Source organism: Mesoplodon densirostris, chromosome 13 (genome assembly GCF_025265405.1).
Source record: "Mesoplodon densirostris isolate mMesDen1 chromosome 13, mMesDen1 primary haplotype, whole genome shotgun sequence".
Classification (NCBI taxonomy): domain Eukaryota; kingdom Metazoa; phylum Chordata; class Mammalia; order Artiodactyla; family Ziphiidae; genus Mesoplodon; species Mesoplodon densirostris.
Genome location: NC_082673.1, coordinates 21,393,656 through 21,414,707, shown reverse-complemented (window position 1 = coordinate 21,414,707; position 21,052 = coordinate 21,393,656).

Here is a 21,052-nt window from a genome sequence, read left to right as displayed (position 1 = left end):
GGTCGGCACCGATCCTCTGTGCGGGAATCTTTCCACTTTGCCCTCTGCACCCCTGTTGCTGTGCTTTCCTCTGTGGCTCCGAAGCTCGCCCCTCCACCACCAGCAGTCTCCACCCATGAAGGGCCTTCCTAGTGTGTGGAAACGTTTCCTCCTTCACAGCTCCCTCTCACTGGTGCAGGTCCTGTCCCTATTCTTTTGTCTCTGTTTTTTTCTCTTTTCTTCTGCCCTACCCAGGTACGTGGGGAGTTTCTTGACTTTTAGTAGGTCTGAGGTCTTCTGCCAGCATTCAGTTGGTGTTTTGTAGGAGCTGTTCCACATGTAGATGTATTTCTGATGTATTTGTGGAGAGGAAGGTGATCTCCGTGTCTTACTCTTCTGCCATCTTGAAGCTCCTACCCTCTGCTTTTAATTAAGCTTTTTGTATGATTCCATTTTCTCTCCTTTCTTAGCATTTAAATTATATTTCTTTTAACAATGTTTAAGTGGTTGGCCTAAAGTCTTATATTTCTTATATTCTTATATTTATAAGAAATACAAGTCCACCTTCAAATAACACTATATGCTTCAGACATAGAGTGAACACCTTATAATGCAAAATAATCATAATTCCTTCCCCTCTGAACATAACTTGTATCATATCATTGCTGTCATATATTTCACTCACATATAATCATGTAAATATGAAATGGACTACATTGTTGTTATCATTTTGAACAACTTTTATCTGTTAGATCGATAAAGAATGAGAAAAAATTAAGATTTTTTTTTTACTTACTTTGTAATTTTCTTCCTTTCTTTATGTAGATCAAAGTTTCTGATCCATATTATTTTCCTTTTCTCTAAAGAACTTCTGTTAACATTTCTTGTATGGCAACAAATTCTCTCAAATTCTGTTTGAGAAAGTCTTAATTTCGCCTTTACATTTGAAGGATACATTTTCCTTAAAATTTTATCCTTTGAGGGATAATTTCCCAGGGTAAAATGTTCTAAGTTGGTGTTTTTATTCTCTCAACACTAAATATTTTACTCCATTCTCTTTTAGCTTACATAGTTTTTGAGAAGTTTTATGTAATTCATATCTTTGTTTCTCTGTAGGTAAGATTCTTTCCCTCCAGCTTCTTTCAAAACTTTTTCTTTATCGTGGTTTTCTGTAGTCAGAAAATAATATACCTAGATATAATTTGTGGCCGGGGGAGGGAGTGTTGTGGTCATTTGTCCTGTTTGATGTTTGCTGATCTTCCTGGATCTGCTGTTTGGTGTCTGACATGAATTTTGGGAAAATCTCAGTCATCATTTTTTTTTCAAATATTTCTTCTCTTCCTCTCTTTCTTCTTCTAGTATTTCCATTACACATATGTTACACCTTTTGGAGTTGACACACTGTCATTGAATGTGTTATTTTTTTGTCTTTGTTCTCTTTGCCTTTCAGTTTTAGTGTTTTCTATTGAGGTATCATTTAGCTCAGATTCTTTCCTCACCTGGGTCCAGTCTACGAATAAACCCATCAAAGGTATGCTTCATTTCTATTTGGCATTTTTGATCTCTAGCATTTCTTTTTGGTTCTTCTTTATCATTTCTATCTCCCTGCTTACATTGCCTGTTTGTTCTTGCATGCTGTCTACTTTAGCCATTAGAGCCCATAACATATTAATCACTGTTCTAAATTTGCAGTCTGATAATTCTAACATCTCTGCCATGTCTGGATTTGAGGTTTGTGGTCTCTTCACATTCTGTCTTTAACCTTTTGGTATGCCTTGTAATTTTTTTCTCTGGATAGCCAGACATAATGTACTGTGTAAAATAAACTGTTGTAAGTAGGCCTTTAGAAATGTGGTGGTGAGGTATAGGTGGAGGAGAAGTTTTCAATGGCCTTATGATTGTCAGACTTTTAGTGAAATTTTGTCTATGGACTGTGAACTTCACATGTGTTTTCCATCTTTATCGGCCCTCTTAGGTGGGACAGGATGGGTAGGGTGAGCTGGAGGTAGGTATTTTCCTTCTCACAAATGGGTGACTATAGCTGACTGGAGTTGGGTATTTTCCTTTCTTCTAATCAATCAGAAGTTGATAATACCCCAGCAGTTTAAGCTCTGGTTACCTAGTTTCCCCTGTGGGCAGGTCTTCTTAAGAGAAACTGAGTTACCCTGTCATAATTTAAAATACTTACTTTTCCTCCACATATTGGAAGGATGAGGTGTTTTTTTTTTTCTCTGATATTTATGGGGAGCACCTAATAGTAATTTGGAGCTAAACTCAAAAAAGTATGTGTGTCCCCTTTTGGTGGGGTCCTGAAGTATTTTACTCTCAGAGTTGTCCATACCGAGCCTCCAGGAATTTATCAATTATAGTCAAGTTTTCATACCCTGACATTGATTCCTGTGGTAGTTTCTGCTTCCAAATCTGTACTCTGGTAAGACATGGTTGCCCATAATCACCTGACTTTCCAATCTTGGGTGTAGGGGTCTGCCACATTTCCTCAACTCTCTTATGGATCCAAAAAGAGTTGAATTTTTACTATGCTCAGCTTTTTACTTGTTTTATGGACAAAGTTTCTACTTCCAAAATCCTTATATGTGGAACCAGAAACCAGAAGCAGCAGTATTCTACTATTTTTTTGTTTTTTTTAATGTTCAGGACTCTGTTGATTGAATAAAATGTTCTGTATTTTTACTATGTTTTTCTTTCAGAAACATATGTTATGTTTTGAAAGAGGCATATGGAAATATTCTATTAATATTATATATTAAATTAAGTGTTCTTTGCAATTCTAATAGTAATATATCAGATACTTTAGTGCATACAAGTTAATGATTTCTTCATACATTATGCCTTTTATACCATATATTTATATGAGTTTTATACAATATTTCTGTCTGTCTTGACAAATAGTTTTACCCTTATATTCCGCCTTTTAATGTTATATTGGACTGCTTGGTTTCATTATTTTTATTATTTTATTATTTTTTTGCAGTATGCAGGTCTCTCCCTGTTGTGGCCTCTCCCGTTGCGGAGCACAGGCTCTGGATGCGCAGGCTCAGCAGCCATGGCTCACGGGCCCAGCCGCTCTGCGGCATGTGGGATCTTCCTGGACCAGGACATGAACCTGTACCCCCTGAATCAGCAGGTGGACTCTCAACCACTGCACCACCAGGGAAGCCCTGCCTGGTTTCTTTATGATTGCATTTACTTTGTGTCTCCCTGCTGAAGCCTTTATTTATAACTTTCTTTAAATATATATATATATGTGTGTGTGTGTGTGTGTGTGTGTGTGTGTGTAATTTTAGTGTTTTTTAAACATCTTTATGCTTTCTATTTGCAGAATAATGTGTCATAATCAGAACCACAAAACCTTAGAGCTTTTTACAACAATAATCGCTTATTTATAACTCATTAATTTTGTGGCACAATTCAGCTATTCTGACGTATGGTTGGCTGATCTCAGCTGAATTTGTTTATGTGTCTGTAGTCAACTACACATGAGTGAGAGTTCTTCAGATTTTGTCTGTCTTTTTTTTTTTTCCTCATATACCTAGGGATCTTCTCTCCATTGGCTGATCTAGGATTGTCTCTCCTGGAACTATCTGGGGCAACTCAGCTTGCCTTATGTGTTTCATCCTCCAGCAGGCTATCCCAAGCATGTTGTCTTGTCTGTAGCTGATATGTGATAGCAATCAAGGGGCAACATGCAACACCTTTTGTGACCTAGCCTCAGATCCTGGTACACTGGTATATGTAAATGAAGTTACAGATTCACACAAGGGGGAAATAACCATGCCCCCTTAACCATACCCTTTTGGTATGGACATAGAAAAAAGTAAATAACTCAAAAGATTTTTATAATCTATAGTAAACATAGAGTAGAATTTTGTATCTTAATTAAATATGACAATATATTTCTTTTAATGGGAGCATTCAGCTTGATTTTATGTCTAATTTTCATTTTTAAAATTTCTTTTCATTTACTTATTATATTATTTTATTGAACATGATAGCATCTGTTATTTGCTTTCCATTTTATAATTTGTAAATTCTACTGTATTTTTCTACTGTATTAGTTTAGTGGTCATAATCAAGCACTTATCTTGAATAGTATATGAAATTAAAATACTAATTTCCCCATCAAAACATTCTGTTTCCCAGTGCTTACCTCTGTCTTCTCACTTGCAGTTTCCCCCATCTTGCTGCCCACCTTTTTCTTTCTTTTTTATATTAGCTGATTTAGTTTAGTACTCTCATTTCTGAACCCTACAGTTTTCTCTGCATCTTGGCCCTTTGATTTCAAGAATCTGTATTAACACATTTTACACATTAAATTCAGCTTATAGTTATATTTGTTTAATTGTATAGATATGTGGTTGGAAAAGAGTAAGAGAAAACGATAGAGAAACTGCAACAGAAAGATATTTTGAATAAGGAAATGCTTCAAGCCTCACCCTTATTTATCTTTTTTTCTGCTTTCTGTATCTTCTGGTCTGTTCTGTGATCCAATTTTTTGTTTGTTTGGTTAGCACACTTTGGTAAGTACATTTTTCTCAGTAGTTAATATATACTCTTATATAATGCATTTCTGCTTATAATTTCCTGATAGTTGAAAGGTATCCTTATTTTCAGCTTGACAGTTATTCTCTCCATAGTTTATAGATGTCATTCCCATCATCTCCAGGCCTAAGAGTTGCAGATGGAACTTCTATGCTGATCTAATTATTTTTCTTGAACAAATAATTTTCATTTTATTTTGAAAGCTTGTGAGTTTTTTTTCTTGCTTTTGGGGTCCGAGAATTTTACTACTAAATGCCTAAGAGTGTGTTTTCTCATCAAAACCTCTGCAGTTTTGTTAAGATTCTTCAGTCTGAAGTTGAGTACTTTCTTTAGAGTATTCTTTTTTTTTTTTCATTGCTTCCCTCTTTAAATTGATCTTCCAAAACACTAAGGATCTTAATGATGGTCATGTCTTTCAATTTCTTATTAACATTTTTAACTTGAAAATACTTTTTTAAGTTCCACAAAGATGTTTTTCCCTTATGTGTACTAGACCTAAATCTCTTAAATATTAGTATCACTTTTGTTATTTAGGTTTACATTTGCCTCTTCTAGTAGATCTCCTTTTTATGGAACTGTCCTAATTTTTACTTGTTCTTCCTCTTTCTAGTTTATGGGTCTCATTTTTTTTTGGAGTTCTTATTTTTCTCATTGGTTCATTGATGTCTGATCTAGCTGTTAGGGAACATTAAGTAAAGTCTCTGTCAAGGATGGGGGAACCAAGGTGACCTACACTATTGTGTACTGGGGTATGATAGCAGACAGGTCATTTGCCCTCTCTTCAGACAGCAGGAAGAATCTTCTGGTCTTCTTTTAGATTAAAAGACTGAGATCATCTATTCTGACCCTCCTTGATTCCCTGGACAGTTTAGAGAATAGTTAAGATGTCCTTTATCAACCTTTCCTTGGCAAATCCAATGGTGTCCATTGGTCAAATTCTCACCAAAATTTACCTCAAGAAGATCCTTGCCACTGGGTTCCCTTTAATTAGTTTCCAAAGATTCAGAGATTTCAGAGCAGAGAAAAACAGAAATTATTTTCTCTATTGTACTCTTTATGACCCAGCTATCTCTCTGTTCTAGTGACTGCTTGGTTTACTAGAGGGAAATAGCTTGTAGTTGAAATAGGAGAGGGAGAATAAAGATGCTTTCAGATGTCTTCTTAGAATCTCCATCACTGGAGCCAGCCACCTGTCATAATAACTCCAAAAACTCTTCATGTCCCATGGTACAAATGCAAGTAGCATTTGAGGAAATCCCTGAAAATTCATTTATCTTACTGTTTCTGCCTTCCTGGCTGCAAATTTTGGTTCCCTCCTTTTGGGATCTCTTGTCCTTAGGTGTAAGTCTATAATATATCCCTCAAAGGATTGTTATAAGAATTAATTAATACAAGAAAAATTCTCACATCAGTACCTGCCATAAAATATGTGCTCAAAATGTTATTATCATTATTATTCTATTCACCCAAAATATGAAAGTATTTATTACACACTTGAAAGGTGTTGAATAAGTACAAATATTGGACAACATTCTTTCTGTGTTTCCTGTACAAACAGATATATAGATAGATAGATAGATAGATACACAAAATAAAAATTATTGAAAGTGCAGCAATGCATGGAGTTGGCAAAAAAGTATAACATATATTCCAGCAGTTGTCACAATTACATGACTTCAAAGCCATCTTCATAATCACCATAACTGAAAGAAAATGGCTATTGTGTGACTTGCCTATAGAGAGTAATATGCTATAAAAGTATAATAGTGGAGCTGAAAGTTGTAAAGAGTCATAGATATTTTGTGAGAAGACACAAGTAAGCATGGTTGGATATCACTGTTGCTTCACACACACACACACACACACACACACATGCATGCATGCACATACATACCCCATCAGTAATGCCCAGAACTGTAATGGGTAGGGGATTGGTAGTCAAACCATTCCCTTAGGATGATGGATACATTAGCAGTGAAATCCTGATTTGAATTTTTAAGTGCAGCCTTCAAATCTATTAACTTTCATTTCTAATATCAAATTTTTAAAGAAGACAAGAAAAGATCAGCTGAGTGTGAAAAAGGTCAAATGAAGAATTATCTTAAAATGATGTTTTTATTATTATAACCATGTTTAATAACTTCAAATGAAGAATTATCCTCCATTTGATGTTTTTAAGACAAAGGCAGTGTAAAAACATCATTTTAAGATGACGTTTTTACAATCAAAGCTATCTGTAAAAATGTCAGGTGAACAACTCAATGAATTAAATGTATCTAAGGATATAAAAATAGGTTAAAATGTCCAGTGAAGCATTTCATTGACATTTGATTTTTTTCATAAAATATTAATCATAAAAATGCAGTACTTAGCAAGTTATTATCTATAATTTTGTTAGCTGTCTTGTCTGTAGAAATGATGAATAAGTCAATGTTCTTCTGATCTGTCTAATATCAAAATAATGAAAGATAATTTGACCAGCATCTAAATATTGAAATACATGGAGTAATTTAAAATTACCTTTAAAAGATAGAATTAAATGATAAAAAGAAGATATATAGAAATATGCAATTTTTCTATTTAAAATATATTTTATAATTTTCTATATTATTATAAATGTAAGAACAAAGAATGAGGAAGATATGTCACATATTTCTTATACAAATTATATTTCAAAAATTCCCAGTAGAAGTAAAAATTATACACAATTCTCTCCTTCTTTCTTAAACTTGAGGTTTCATGGGGATATGCAAATGCAATATGCATTCTGGATGGTTGCTGCCCAATATCAATCTCAAATATCTGTCTATAACATCACTCTTTAGTAAAACTTTTGACATTGATTGAAATTTCTATATCTGTGCTAACCACTAGTGTCATGTGGCTACTGTGCACATGAAATATGCCCTATATAACCAAGGAAATGAATTCTTATTTAATTTCATTTTAATTCTAAGGTACATTTAAATATCTAAATGTGCAGACTTATAGGAACTAACCTTTAGTCTGTCAAGTGATGTTAATTTGGGATACAGTCCAATTCTACACTCAAACTCTCTGATTATGGAGTTTCTAGTAATGTGTGAAGTCAGGGCAAACTTCTACCATGTGAAATAGCAAATGTCATTTGGCTGGTATAGTTTGATCTAAAAGTAGGACCATTAAAGTAGATTGAACACCTAAAAATAGGTTTTCAGGATTAAGTCTATACAGCACAGTGTTTTTCAAAGTGATTTCAATGACATATCTATACATTTTTCATAAAAAAATGGGTTCTACAGGTTTACTTACAGTGTCAAGAAAAAATTTAAATTTATCATAAATAGCCCTAACCAGATTTTTAGATGGGCAAATGTATGCATGTGCATGTGCACACACACACACACATGAGTGAATAATTAGAGTTACCATTTAAGCCTCCTGCATTAGAAATTATTGTTACTCGAAAGAGTTCTTTATTTTTTTCAGTATTGATGACATGTTTCCATTAAAGTTCTTGAAATATTGCAACTAATAATTTCACTTACCTAAAATGTTTTACATTTTAGGAAATCTTCATGTTTTATTGTATTTGAAACTTAGAATAACGAAAAGGGCAGATTTTAAAACTTTTTTTTTTCAGATGAAGACATCAAAATCTGAAGAAATGAAGGCAAAGATACCATGAAGAAAAAGTCACCAATGGTGATGATGATAATGGTAACAACTGGCATATATAAGGCTTTCAAATCTGTAATTATACCTAATGCTTATGTTCTTCCAGGAGATTGAGCTCTTTTGTTTACTACTCCTATTTAATAGCTATGAAGCAGACATGTTCCATTCCAAGTCGCTACTGGTTGAGGTTAGAATCCAGGTGTCACAACTCCCTGCCTAGTGGTGATTCTAAGAAGTGGACAAAGACCACATGCAGATATGCAATACTAGAAAACAGAAAACAGGTTTGGCTGATTGATTGCAAATGAGTTGTAAAGGATTACTATATATCAAATATGACTGAAAGACTGATGCTTTGTTAAGGGGTGAAGATGAGAGGAGTACCATTGATAATGGGAAATTTAGCATAAGGAAGAAGTTAGAGAGCATATAAGAATCATGCCTGCCTATGTCATCTTGAATTGTAGTTATGCCCCCTCATCAGTTTTTTATTTCTTTATTTTTTTAATGCCCTATCGAATGCATCATGACCCTATTCTATCCACCTTGCAGAGAGGCTGGACAACCTTAGAGAAGACTGTTTGAGCCATCTTTTGCCTGATGCTGACTTTTATTTGCTTTCGCCTCTACCTTTTCTCCGTTATTACCCCTCTTTATTGTTCTCTGACATAGTAGGTCAGATACCATTTTTTGAATTCTTAATTCTCACCAAGGATTTTTTCTCAAGCACTTTGTACTCACTATTTAATTTACTACTTCCAACAAACTTGTGAAGATAAACATTCACATTTTTATAAAATTTATAAAAATAAAAGCCTTGCAAAAATAACATTTTTTTTTGCTCAAATTCTACAGATGAATAAACTAAGGTAAAGGGTATATACTGCCCTTCCTAGAGATAAGTAAATGACGAATTTTTAAATCAGAATGTAAACATATATATGACTATTTACAAAGTCCCTGCCCATAAAATTATGTTCTAAGTGACATGCTAATAAGCGATTGCTCTTTGATTCTTCCATAAGTCCATGTCCTTAACATTGACTCAGCAGAAAACAATCAGATTTCTTAAAAACTGTAAATAATTAATGTAAACTCTACCAGTGTATTGAGTATAAATCAAGACAGGGGTTTTCAAACAGATTGAATCAAAGGCATTATGTCCACTTCAGAACATTTACTGAAAACAAACAAATATCACATAATTGTAACCTACACATAAGAAAGTGTCCTTCCCTCTCTGGCATTTTTACAAGTGCCAATTAAAATCTGCTCCCCTACTGATATGCACTCACCAACACAGAAGAGAGCATCCCACAGGAAATATTCTCCAGAGAAAATTCTTCTTAAGTTTATATTTGATGGAAAAAAATGATTGTTTATATCAGAAAGGGATTTTTCTTAACCTTTGTGATGTAAGAAGCTATAATTTAATGGTCAGTTAAGTTGGAAAGAACAGTTAGTTCTGTATGGACATCATCATTTTAACTGATTATGCAAAGATTTGTAACTTGTGGAATTTACGAAGGAAAAAATAACTTTGAAATTTTGGATAAAAAATAATGGGTGCTATCAATTCTCCACATTTATTTCACTGGGTTAACCAATCAGAAAGAGTCTGGGATGCTTTTAGTGCTCAATGATCATCAATTTTTTTAACATCTTTATTGGAGTATAATTGCTTTACAATGGTATGTTGGTTTCTGCTCTATAACAAAGTGAATCAGCTATACATATACATATATACCCATATCTCCTCCACCTTGCATCTCCCTCCCACGCTCCTTATCCCACCCTAATACATGGTCACAAGGCACTGAGCTGATCTCTCTATGCTATGCTGCTGCTTCCCACTAGCTATCTATTTTATATTTGGTAGGATATATAAGTCCATGTCACTGTCTCACTTTGTCCCAGCTTACCCTTCCCCCCAACCCGTGTCCTCAAGTCCATTCTCTAAGTCTGCGTCTTTATTCCTGTCCTGCCCCTAGGTTCTTCAGAACCAAATTATTTCTTTTATTATTTTAGATTCCATATATATGTGTTAGTGTACAGTATCTGTTTATCTCTTTCTGACTTACTTCACAGTAAGTCAGACAGACTCTAGGTCCATCAACCTCACTACATATAACTCAATTTTATGGCTGAGTAATATTCCATTGTATATATGTGCCACATCTTCTTTACCCATTCATCTGTTGATGGACATTTAGGTTGCTTCCATGTCCTGGCTATTGTAAATAGTTCTACAGTGAATATTGTGGTACATGACTCTTTTTGAATTATGGTTTTCTCAGGGTATATGCCCAGTAGGGGTTTGCTAGGTCGTATGGTAGTTCTATTTTTAGTTTTTTAAAGAACCTCCATACTGTTTTCCATAGTGGCTGTATCGATTTACATCTCCACCAAGAGTGTATGAGGGTTGCCTTTTCTCCACACCCTCTCGAGCATTTATTGTTTGTAGATTTTTTTTGATGATAGCCATTCTGACAGGTGTGAGCTGATACCTCATTGTAGTTTTGATTTGCATTTCTCTAATGATTAGTGATGTTGAGCATTCTTTCATGTGTTTGTTGGAAATCTGTATATCTTCTTGGAAGAAATGTCTATTTATGTCTTCTTCTCATTTTTGGATTGGAGTGTTTGTTTTTTTGATATTGAGCGGCATGAGTTGCTTGTTTATTTTGGAGATTAATCCTTTGTCAGTTACTTCATTTTCAAATATTTTCTCCCATTCTGAGGGTTGTCTTTTCGTCTTGTTTATGGTTTCCTTTGCTGTGCAAAAGCTTTGAAGTTTCATTAGGTCCCATTTGTTTATTTTTGTTTTTATTTCCATTTGTCTAGGAGGTGGGTCAAAAAAGATCTTGCTGTGATTTATGTCATAGAGTGTTCTGCCTATGTTTTCCTCTAAGAGTTTGATGGTGTCTAGCTTTACATTTAGGTTTTTAATCCATTTTGAGTTTATTTTTGTGTATGGTTTTAAGTATTGTTCTAATTTCATTCTTTTACATGTAGCTGTCCAGTTTTCCCAGCACCACTTATTGAAGAAGCTGTCTTTTCTCCACTGTATATTCTTGCCTCCTTTATCAAAGGTAAGGTGACCATATGTGCATGGGTTATCTCTGGGCTTTCTATCCTGTTCCATTGGTCTATATTTCTGGTTTTGTGCCAGTACCATACTGTCTTGATTATTGTAGCTTTGTAGTATAGTCTGAAGTCAGGGAGCCTGATTCCTCCAGCTCCATTTTTCATTCTCAAGATTGTTTTTGCTATTTGGGGTCTTTTGTGTTTCCATACAAACTGTGAATTTTTTTGTTCTAGTTCTGTGAAAAATGCCAGTGGTAGTTTGATAGGGATTGCATTGAATCTGTAGATTGCTTTGGGTAGTAGAGTCATTTTCACAATACTGATTCTCCCAATCCAAGAACGTGGTATATCTCTACATCTATTTGTATCATCTTTAATTTCTTACATCAGTGTCTTATAATTTTCTGCATACAGGTCTTTTGTTTCCTTAGGTAGGTTTATTCATAGATATTTTATTATTTTTGCTGCAATGGTAAACAGGAGTATTTTCTTAATTTCTCTTTCAGATTTTTCATCATTCGTGTATAGAAATTCAAGAGATTTGAGAGAATTATTGATTTAAGGCCCCTAACCAAATTTCTGTCTAAAGAGTCAGTGACCACTTAGCTACTTTTCTTTAGTGGACCTCATGTGGTGAAGAATAAATACTTTAAATATTTAGTATAGTAAAATCTTATTAGTCAGGAAAGTTAAAAAACAAAAACAAAAACAGCAGCAACAATCACAATAACAACAAGATAAATAACAACACAAAACCCTTGGGGGAATCTAAGTTCCAGAATAGGAACATTATATGATCTAACCACCAGTATGAAAATGAATTACAAGCCATGTAAATAAACATAAAAGTTTGACCAATACACATTAAGAAAATCAAGTAAAAATATTCCTAAGAAAGCACAGATGTTGAATTTACTCTACAAAGGCTTTAAATCAATTATTATAAATATGATTAAGAACTATGTTTAAATATAATACTGGGCAACCCTGGTGGCACAGTGGTTAAGAGTCTTCCTGCCAATGCAGGGTACATGGGTTCAAGCCCTGGTCTGGGAAGATCCCACATACTGTGGAGTAAATAATTCCGTGCACCACAAGTACTGAGCCTGTGCTCTAGAGCCTATGAGCCACAACTACTGAAGCCCACACACAACAATGACTGAAGCCCTCTCACGTAGAGCCTATGCTCCACAAAAAGAGAAGCCACTGCAACAAGAAGCCCACACACTGCAATGAAGAGTAGCCCCCACTTTCTGGAACTAAAGAAAGCCCTTGCACAGCAATGAAGACCCAATGCAGTCCAAAAATAAATAAATAAATAGATTTATATTGCAAATATATAGTATTAGAATGATATTTCAGCAAATCTAGAGTATCAAATAAAGATACAGAAATTATATTTTTAAAGAACCTAACACATATTCAGATGTTGAAATGTAACCACAATGAAAAATTCACTAGACTGTCTAACAGAAGATTTGATCTAGCAGAAGGAAGAATCTTCAAACTTGAAGAAAGGACTCGAGATTATCCAACATTAAAAACAATAAGTAAAAAAAATGCAGAAATATTAACAGATTCTCTGAGATCTGTGGGGCACCATCAAGAATGCCAATGTATGCATGATGTCAATCATAGAAATAGAGGAGGGAAAGGGGAAGAAAGAATATATGAAGAAATAGTGAACAAAACTTTCCCATATTTGATGTGAAATGTCAGTACACACATCCAAGAAGCTCAACAAATTACAAGTAGAATAAACACAGAGCTTAATACCTAGACACATTATAATCAAAATACTTAATAATGGATAGAATAATAATGAAGGAGATTAACAATTAAATAGAAGATTTGAACAACACCATAAACTAAGTAATCCAAACAAACATCTGTAGAACACTCTACCCAACAGCTGGAGGATATACATTTATTCTGAAGTACACAGGACCATTTTCTATTAGAGATCATTTACTAGATATGCTAGCCCATAAAAAGACACAATCAATATAATATGATTGAAATCATCTAAAATATATTCTCTGATTACAATGAAATTAAATTAGAAAGCAATAATAGAAGTAAATTTGGGAAATTCCCAAAAATGTCCAAAATAAAAAATACATTCCTTTTTGACCAATAGGCCAAAGAATAAATCACAAGGGAAATTAGTAAATACTTTGTGATGAATGAAGGAAAAACGCAACATACCAAAACAAATTGTATACTATGAAAGCAATTATCAGCAGGATGTTTCTACATGTAAATACCTAAATCTGAAAAAGAAAAAGAAAGGAAATATCTCAAATCAGTAATCTAACCTTCCACCTGAGGAACTTAGAAAAAGAGGAGAAGCTAAACACAAAGGATAAAAAAGGAATGCAATAAGTAAAAAATATTAGAGTGGAAATAAATGAAACCGATTTAAAAAGCAATAGAGAATATATTTAAAACACACAAAAAAATAATTATTTAAAAGTATAAACAAAATTTTTAAAAGCTTCAGCTAGACCGACCAAAAGAAGGAGAGAATATTCAAATTACTTAACTCAAGAATGTAAGAGGAAACATCACTACTACTCTTACAGAAATGAAAAAGATTACAGGAGATACTCTGAAAAGTTGTATGTCAAAATATTAGATAACCTAGATAAAATTAACGTTTCTACAGAAGTAAACCACAGACACTGATTTAAGAAGAAATATCATCTTAGAGCCCTGCAACACTGGAGAGATTGAATTAGTAATCAATACTAATACCTCAGAGAAATCATGGTTTCAGTTCTAGACCTCTGCAATAAAGTATCACAATAAAGCAAGTCACATGTATTTCTTGGTTTCCTAGTGCACATAAAAGTTATGTTTACACTATATTGTAGTTTACTAACTGTGCAATAGCATATGGCTAATAAAACTATGTCTATATCTTAATTTTAAAATATTTTATGGCTAAAAAATGCAAATATTCATTTGAGCCTTTGAGTCCTGATCTTTTTGCAAAAGGAACATCAAAGATGCCTGCTAACAAATCACCCTAACAAATATAATAGTAATGAAAAAGTTTAAGATATTATGATAATTACAAAGATGTAGCACAGAGACACAAAGCGAGTAAATGTTGTTGAAAAATGCTGCCTATAGACTTGCTCAATGCAGGGTTACCAGAAACCTTCAACTTACCAAAAACGCAGTATCTGCAAAGCACAATAAAACAAAGTATGCCTGTATTTCCTACAGTGAAAACACCAGCCTTGATAATTTCATTAGTGATTCCTATAGAACATTTAAAGAAGAATTAATACTAAATCTCAATAATAAAGATTTTTTAAAATAAAAAACAATGGAACAAATCCCAAATCATTCTATAAAGCTGGTATTATACCAGTAGCAATACCAGAAAAGATTTCACTACAGATTTTAAACATTTTGAAAGGATAATAAAGAAATATTATGAAATTTTTTTGCCATATAAATTTTATATACTTAAGTAAAATGAATAAGTTTTTTTAAGGACACAAAGTGTGAGAGATCATTCAAGAGTAAATTAATAAGCCAAATTGCCTCGTATCTATTAAATACATTGGGTCTGTAGAAAACCAAACTAAAACAAAACTTCCCACAAAAAATCTCTGGCCCAGATGACTTTATTGGTGAATTCTACAAATAATATCAGTTATAAACCACCTCTTCCATAATATGAAGGGTTGAAAATACTTCCTAACTCATTCTATAGGCCAGAGTTACAATGATACCAAAACCAAAGACACTGCAAAAAATAAAATACAGAATGATATGCTTTGTGAAAATAGATACAAAGCTTCTAACAAAATTTACTAAATTCTATCCAGCAATATATGAAAATGATGATACACTATAACCAAATAAAGTATATCTCAGTAATTCAAGGTTGATTTAACATTCAAAGATCAGCTTAATATAATCTACCATATTCATAAACAAAAAAAGAAAAACTATCATCTTTCATAATATATGCAGAAAAAACATTTGTTAAATTCCAACATTCATTCTTCAAAAATACTATGAGTAGATGGTGCTTCCACAACCTAATAATGGGCATCTATAAAAAAAGCCCTAGATGACATTAAGATATTTTAATAGACACTTTATCAAAAAGATAACCAAATGGCAAATAGCACATGAAAATATGCTCAACCTTTTTAGTCATTAGAAAAATTCAAATTAAAACTGCAATGAAATACCAGGGCACATCTATTTGAGTGACTAATGTTGAAAAGACTGACCAAGCCAAGCATTGGCAAGGATATGAAAGAACTGGGACTCTCATATACTACTACTGGGATTGTAAAATTGTTTAAACATGTTGGAAAAGCATTTACCCGTTTTTAAAAAAACTTGAATGTGTATCTATCATATGATTCAACCAGCTCAGTCTTAGATGTTACCTAATATAAATGAAGTTATGTGTCAATACAAATCTGTAAACAAATGTTCATAGCAGCTTTATTTATAGTCAATTGAAACTGGAAATAACAGAAAATGTCCCAATAACAGGTAATATAGACACAAATGTGGTTTATCTACACAATGGAACACTAATGCACAATAAAAGGAATGAACGGTTGACATACACAAAGTGTATGGATTCCCAAATAATTATGTTGAATGAGAGAAGGCAGGTACACATTTTACCATTCCATTTATACTTAACCGTATAGAAAATACAAATTAATTTATATCAGAAAGCAGAGTAGTGGATGTCTGGAGCTGGAGTGCAGGATTTCAGGGAAAAGTAAAAGGAGGGATTACTAAGAGACACATGGAATCTTTGGGGGATAAGGGCTGTACTCATCTTAATTGTGGTGATGTTTCAGGAATGTATACTTATTTAAAAACTTATCTAAAATTTACGTTTAGGGCTTCCTTGGTGGTGCAGTGGTTAAGAATCCGCCTGCCAATGCAGGGGACACGGTTTTAAGCCCTGGTTCCGGAAGATCCCATATGCCATGGAACACCTAAGCCCGCAAGCCACAACTGTGGAGCCTGCATGCCACTACTACTGAAGCCCGCGTACCTGGAGCCTGTGCTCTGCAACAAGAGAAGCCACGACAATTAGAAGTCTGTGCACCACAATGAAGAGTAGCCCCTGCTCGCTGCAACTAGAGAAAGACCGCACACAGCAACAAAGACTCCATGCAGGCAAAGATAAATAAAATAAATAAATTTATTTTAAAAATTACATTTAGGGCCTCCCTGGTGGCGCAGTGGTTGAGAGTCCACCTGCCGATGCAGGGGATACGGGTTCGTGCCCCGGTCTGGGAGGATCCCATATGCCGCAGAGCGGCTGGGCCCATGAGCCATGGCCGCTGAGCCTGCGCATCCAGAGTCTGTACTCCGCAACGGGAGAGGCCACAACAGTGAGAGGCCCGCATACCGAAAAAAAAAAAAAATTACATTTAATATATGTGCAGTTTATTGTCTATCAACTATACCTCAAGGAAAACATTAAAATAGCATGTGTCTTGATCTCACTAAAGGCTGTTCTCATGGCAATTATGCCAGATATTTGAGTAGACCAAAATCAACCAAATGCAATGGCAGGCTGAAAATTTTCTCCTGAGAAAACATGAGTTTGAAAGATGAGAAGTTTTTGGAGAGGGGTAAAGTTCTGTGAGGCTGATAATTACTTAAATATAAATTAAAGTTTTGAAAGTTTGGGATTTTGATTTTTTTTTTCTAATAACAAAGACATGGGTTCACCATTATAACTACCTGTGGATAGTTATTCTATATTTACAAAAGGGAATCATGTCTGTGGTTTTTAAGTACTGTCTATGTAAAAAGTAAACTACTTTTTTTAACTTTAGTTTTGTCCTTTGAGATTTTCAGAACCTACCAGTTTGCTGATTTTTGGTATAAATCATAATATTGGAGGTGTTTTCATGCGTGGCTATGTATACAAAAGGTATGAGCATATTTATATTACTCCTGAATACTGTATCATTAGGTTTTGAATTCCCTTTCCCTGGAAGACCAGAAGACGTTGCATATTCCAAGTCAAAAAATAAAGCCATAAGAGATTGATTCCAGGAGGCTTCTCAGCTGAAGAAAGAACACCTAAAATTGCACCCTTCATTATAATGGAAGTACATTAAACATAAACTCTCATGAGAGTTAAAACAGCAAGATTGCACTTACACTGTGTAATCGCTACACAAAAGGCCAATAATCACTTTGTTCAAAAGAGATAATGAAGCATAATATAAGTAGTAGTTTAAGCAATTATCTAGTAGAACAGTTAATCATCACTCTCAGTTCATAGCCTTTTGTGTCCCACGAATACACGTCAGATTGTAATTAAAGGCACTCACACTGTTCAGGGCAGAGTGAGCATCCTGGGTTGAAATGTTAGAACCAAGCTGAAAAACACAAGGCAGACAAGTTTAGACACAGCTTTTTGACTCTATCTGCCTGGTATGGGGTCTTGCTTGACAAATTGGCTATATAAGGGTGAAACCACACTGGAGTAAATTATTTATAAAAGAGAATAATTTATGCCTGTAGAAAAGCTATGCTTCTAAAATTTACAGATTTTCCAAACATTAAGTTTCTGTGTGAATTATCTGTCAGATATAAATTTGTTCTAAATCAGATTTATAGGAAATGAAAGTTTTTAAATGCTCCGGCTTTTTAAAGCTGATAAAGATTTCAGAAATCTAAAAAAAAAAAAAAAAATCTGTATCTGTACATCTTCTTTTTCACTTCTAATAAAAAACACTATAGAGCTACCATTTTGCAGTTACAGTAGCAAAACATGCTTAGATATAGCATGTTATATATTATGGGGACAGAAATACAATAATCAAAAAATAGAATTATACTTCTGATGAAATTGACTTTTTAAAACTATATTTTTAATAGGCATTTTGGAGTTATAAATATAGAAAATGAAAATGTCCTGTATAAAATGCAATCTATCATAATATCATAATGGAAAGAATGGTCTAATTTTCATTCTTGAAGATAATACAATTTCATCATTACTTATGGTTTTATTTATGTAAATGTCCTTAACCTCAGCTCAAACTTCCCTACCTAACTCTGGACCTATACATCCGGTAGTCTATTAGAGCAACACCTCTCAAACAATAATGTGAATAAAATCACTGGAGCTCTTTCTAAAAATGGAGAATCTGACTCAGTTGTTCTGGAATGTGGTCTGAGATTCCACTTTTCTAAAACACCCCCAGGTTATTCAGTTGCTTTTGGATCATACTTTGGTCCATGGTCCTAGATAATCCCCACTTAAATTTCTGACAGGTATTTTAAACTCAAAAGGTAGATATCTGAATGAAACTTTTAGCCTTAACCCTAACTTTGTTCCTCTTTGGAGTTCTTTGTCAAGTTTATTTGATCCACTATTCATTAGGTGACAAGGCTAAAACCCATTAGTCATGTAAGACTTCTTGTTATTTCTCACCTGTTATATGCAACTTACCACCAAACTCTGATTCAATCTCACTAACATTTCTTCACTATTTATTATCCTTTCCAGTTCAACTGCAATATCCTAATTCAGGCCACCATAATTTCTCCTGTATTAGTACTGCAGCCTTCCAATTGATACACCGTCAGTTTCATGATCTAATCCATCCTTTACTTGAAGCCAAAATGATCTTCTTAAATGCAATTCTGATTTCATCAGTCCTGTTCTTCGAATTCATCCATGTCTTTAATATGGTCTCCAGGACACCACATTACCACTTTATTTTCATGTTAAACTCCTTCCCAGCATCTAATTTCCACACTCCGGATGCACCAGAATTCTTTAAGTTTCTGGATCTCTCTTAATTCTTTCTTCAACCAATTTTACATTCCTTCACCCTCCCCCCACTCTCTTATGCTCCCTCCAACTCAATTTGTCCAAGGCGAATCCTGTAATAAAACTCCTCCTAATTTATACTTATGAGTTTTTCTATTCCATTTTGTGACAATGTCTCTATAAGGAGGTATACTAGACTTTTTTATAACCACATTCTTCAGTTTAATTGAGAATACGTTCCTTTAGGTTCTGCACTCAAAATGTTTATGAAAACTACATTTTTTCTCACATTATTTTATATAGAGCTTTATTCACATATAAATTACATAACTTACAATTCAGACATTTAAAGTTTACAATTCAATGATTTTTCTTATATTCACAGAGTTGTGTAACCATCACCACAATCAACTGTAGAACATTTTCTTTACACCAAAATAAAATCTTATACACAGCATCAGTCACTTCTGATTTCCTCCCAACTGCCCCCATATATATATTTATAAATTATACTATATATAAAATATGTATGTTTGTATGTATATATACATATATATTCCACAAAGAGGAATACAATATACTCCTTATAAAATATTTTATACATTTGGTGACCAAGGTTATCATGTGTCAAAAGCATAGATAGAAACTGAACTTAGACCCTGACACCCTTGCCAATTAAAGAGAAGCACTAATTAGAATTTCAGCCCTCTATTATAGAATAGTTTGGAAATGGAAAGTAATTTTAATCTGAAAAATTAATTTAGATTCTTTGTATATTTTAATGAATATAAAATGCAATATAGTTGAGTCCCTTTTGTCTTAATTATTGTATTAGTCAGGGTTCTCTAGAGAAACAGAACCCATAAGATATATATATAATAAGGGATTGGCATATGTGCTTATGGAGGCTTGGAAATCCCAAATCTTCATTGTGGGCCAGTACTGTGGGTCTCTGCAATAGAGACCCAAAAGAGCTGATGGTGCACTTCCAGTCCAAATGTTGGCTGGTGGAGACCCAGGAGATCCTGATAGTCCAGGTGAAGTCCAAAGGCAGTCTGCTGGAGAAATTCCTCTTGCTCATGGAGACTGGTCACTTTGTTCTATTCAGACTTTCAGCTGATTAGATAAGGAGGACCATTCCTTTTATAGAGTGCCATCTGCTTTATTCAAAGTGCACATACTTAAATGCTAATCTCATTCAAAAACACCCTCAAGTTTACACACAAAATTAACCATCCCAATTATGTAGAACACAGGGTCAAGTTTTTTTTCCTTGCCAGCATCAAATTAAGAAATAAATCAATCCTCCATTAATATAGATCCTAAAGGAGAAGAATGAACACTCAACAGTCATGCACAGAAAACAGGACATCATGTTGAATTCTTTCCCTTTGTCTTAAAAATGTAGTCAATGTCCTCAACTGAGGAAAATAGACATCAAAGAAGGCAATCATCAGATGAGGCAATCCACTTCCCCACAAGGCTTGCAGAGAGCGATGGGTGAAAGAGAAGTCAGTTTATTACAGAGTATTTTATTCCAGGTGAGAATTGTTCACTCCCTGAATCCAAGGGAGTAGAGACCCCAGAGTTAGTCCTAAATAGTGAAGTTTGTAAAAAGGAGACAAGAAACTCCACTCCCATCTGAGATGTAATACTATCAAACGCCTCTTGTACCTCCAGAACAACAAAGTATATAAGAAGGAATTTCCCTGGAGTTTGTTCTGGGAACCTAAATCATTAGTATGAGTTTATTTTTAGTCCTATTTCCCAAAGATGGAAGATAAAAGGCATATTTAACATTTTTCTCTGAGATTTGAGGAAATTCCTAAATATGTATTGGAGTTTTTCTCTGGTGCCTGAAGATAAGAAATCTACAGAGTAGCCAATCCCAGTAGGGCCTAAAGAGACTGTTTTGCAATATACCTGGGAACATGATGTGAGTTACTCCCCTTTCTGTCTACAAATTTGCAG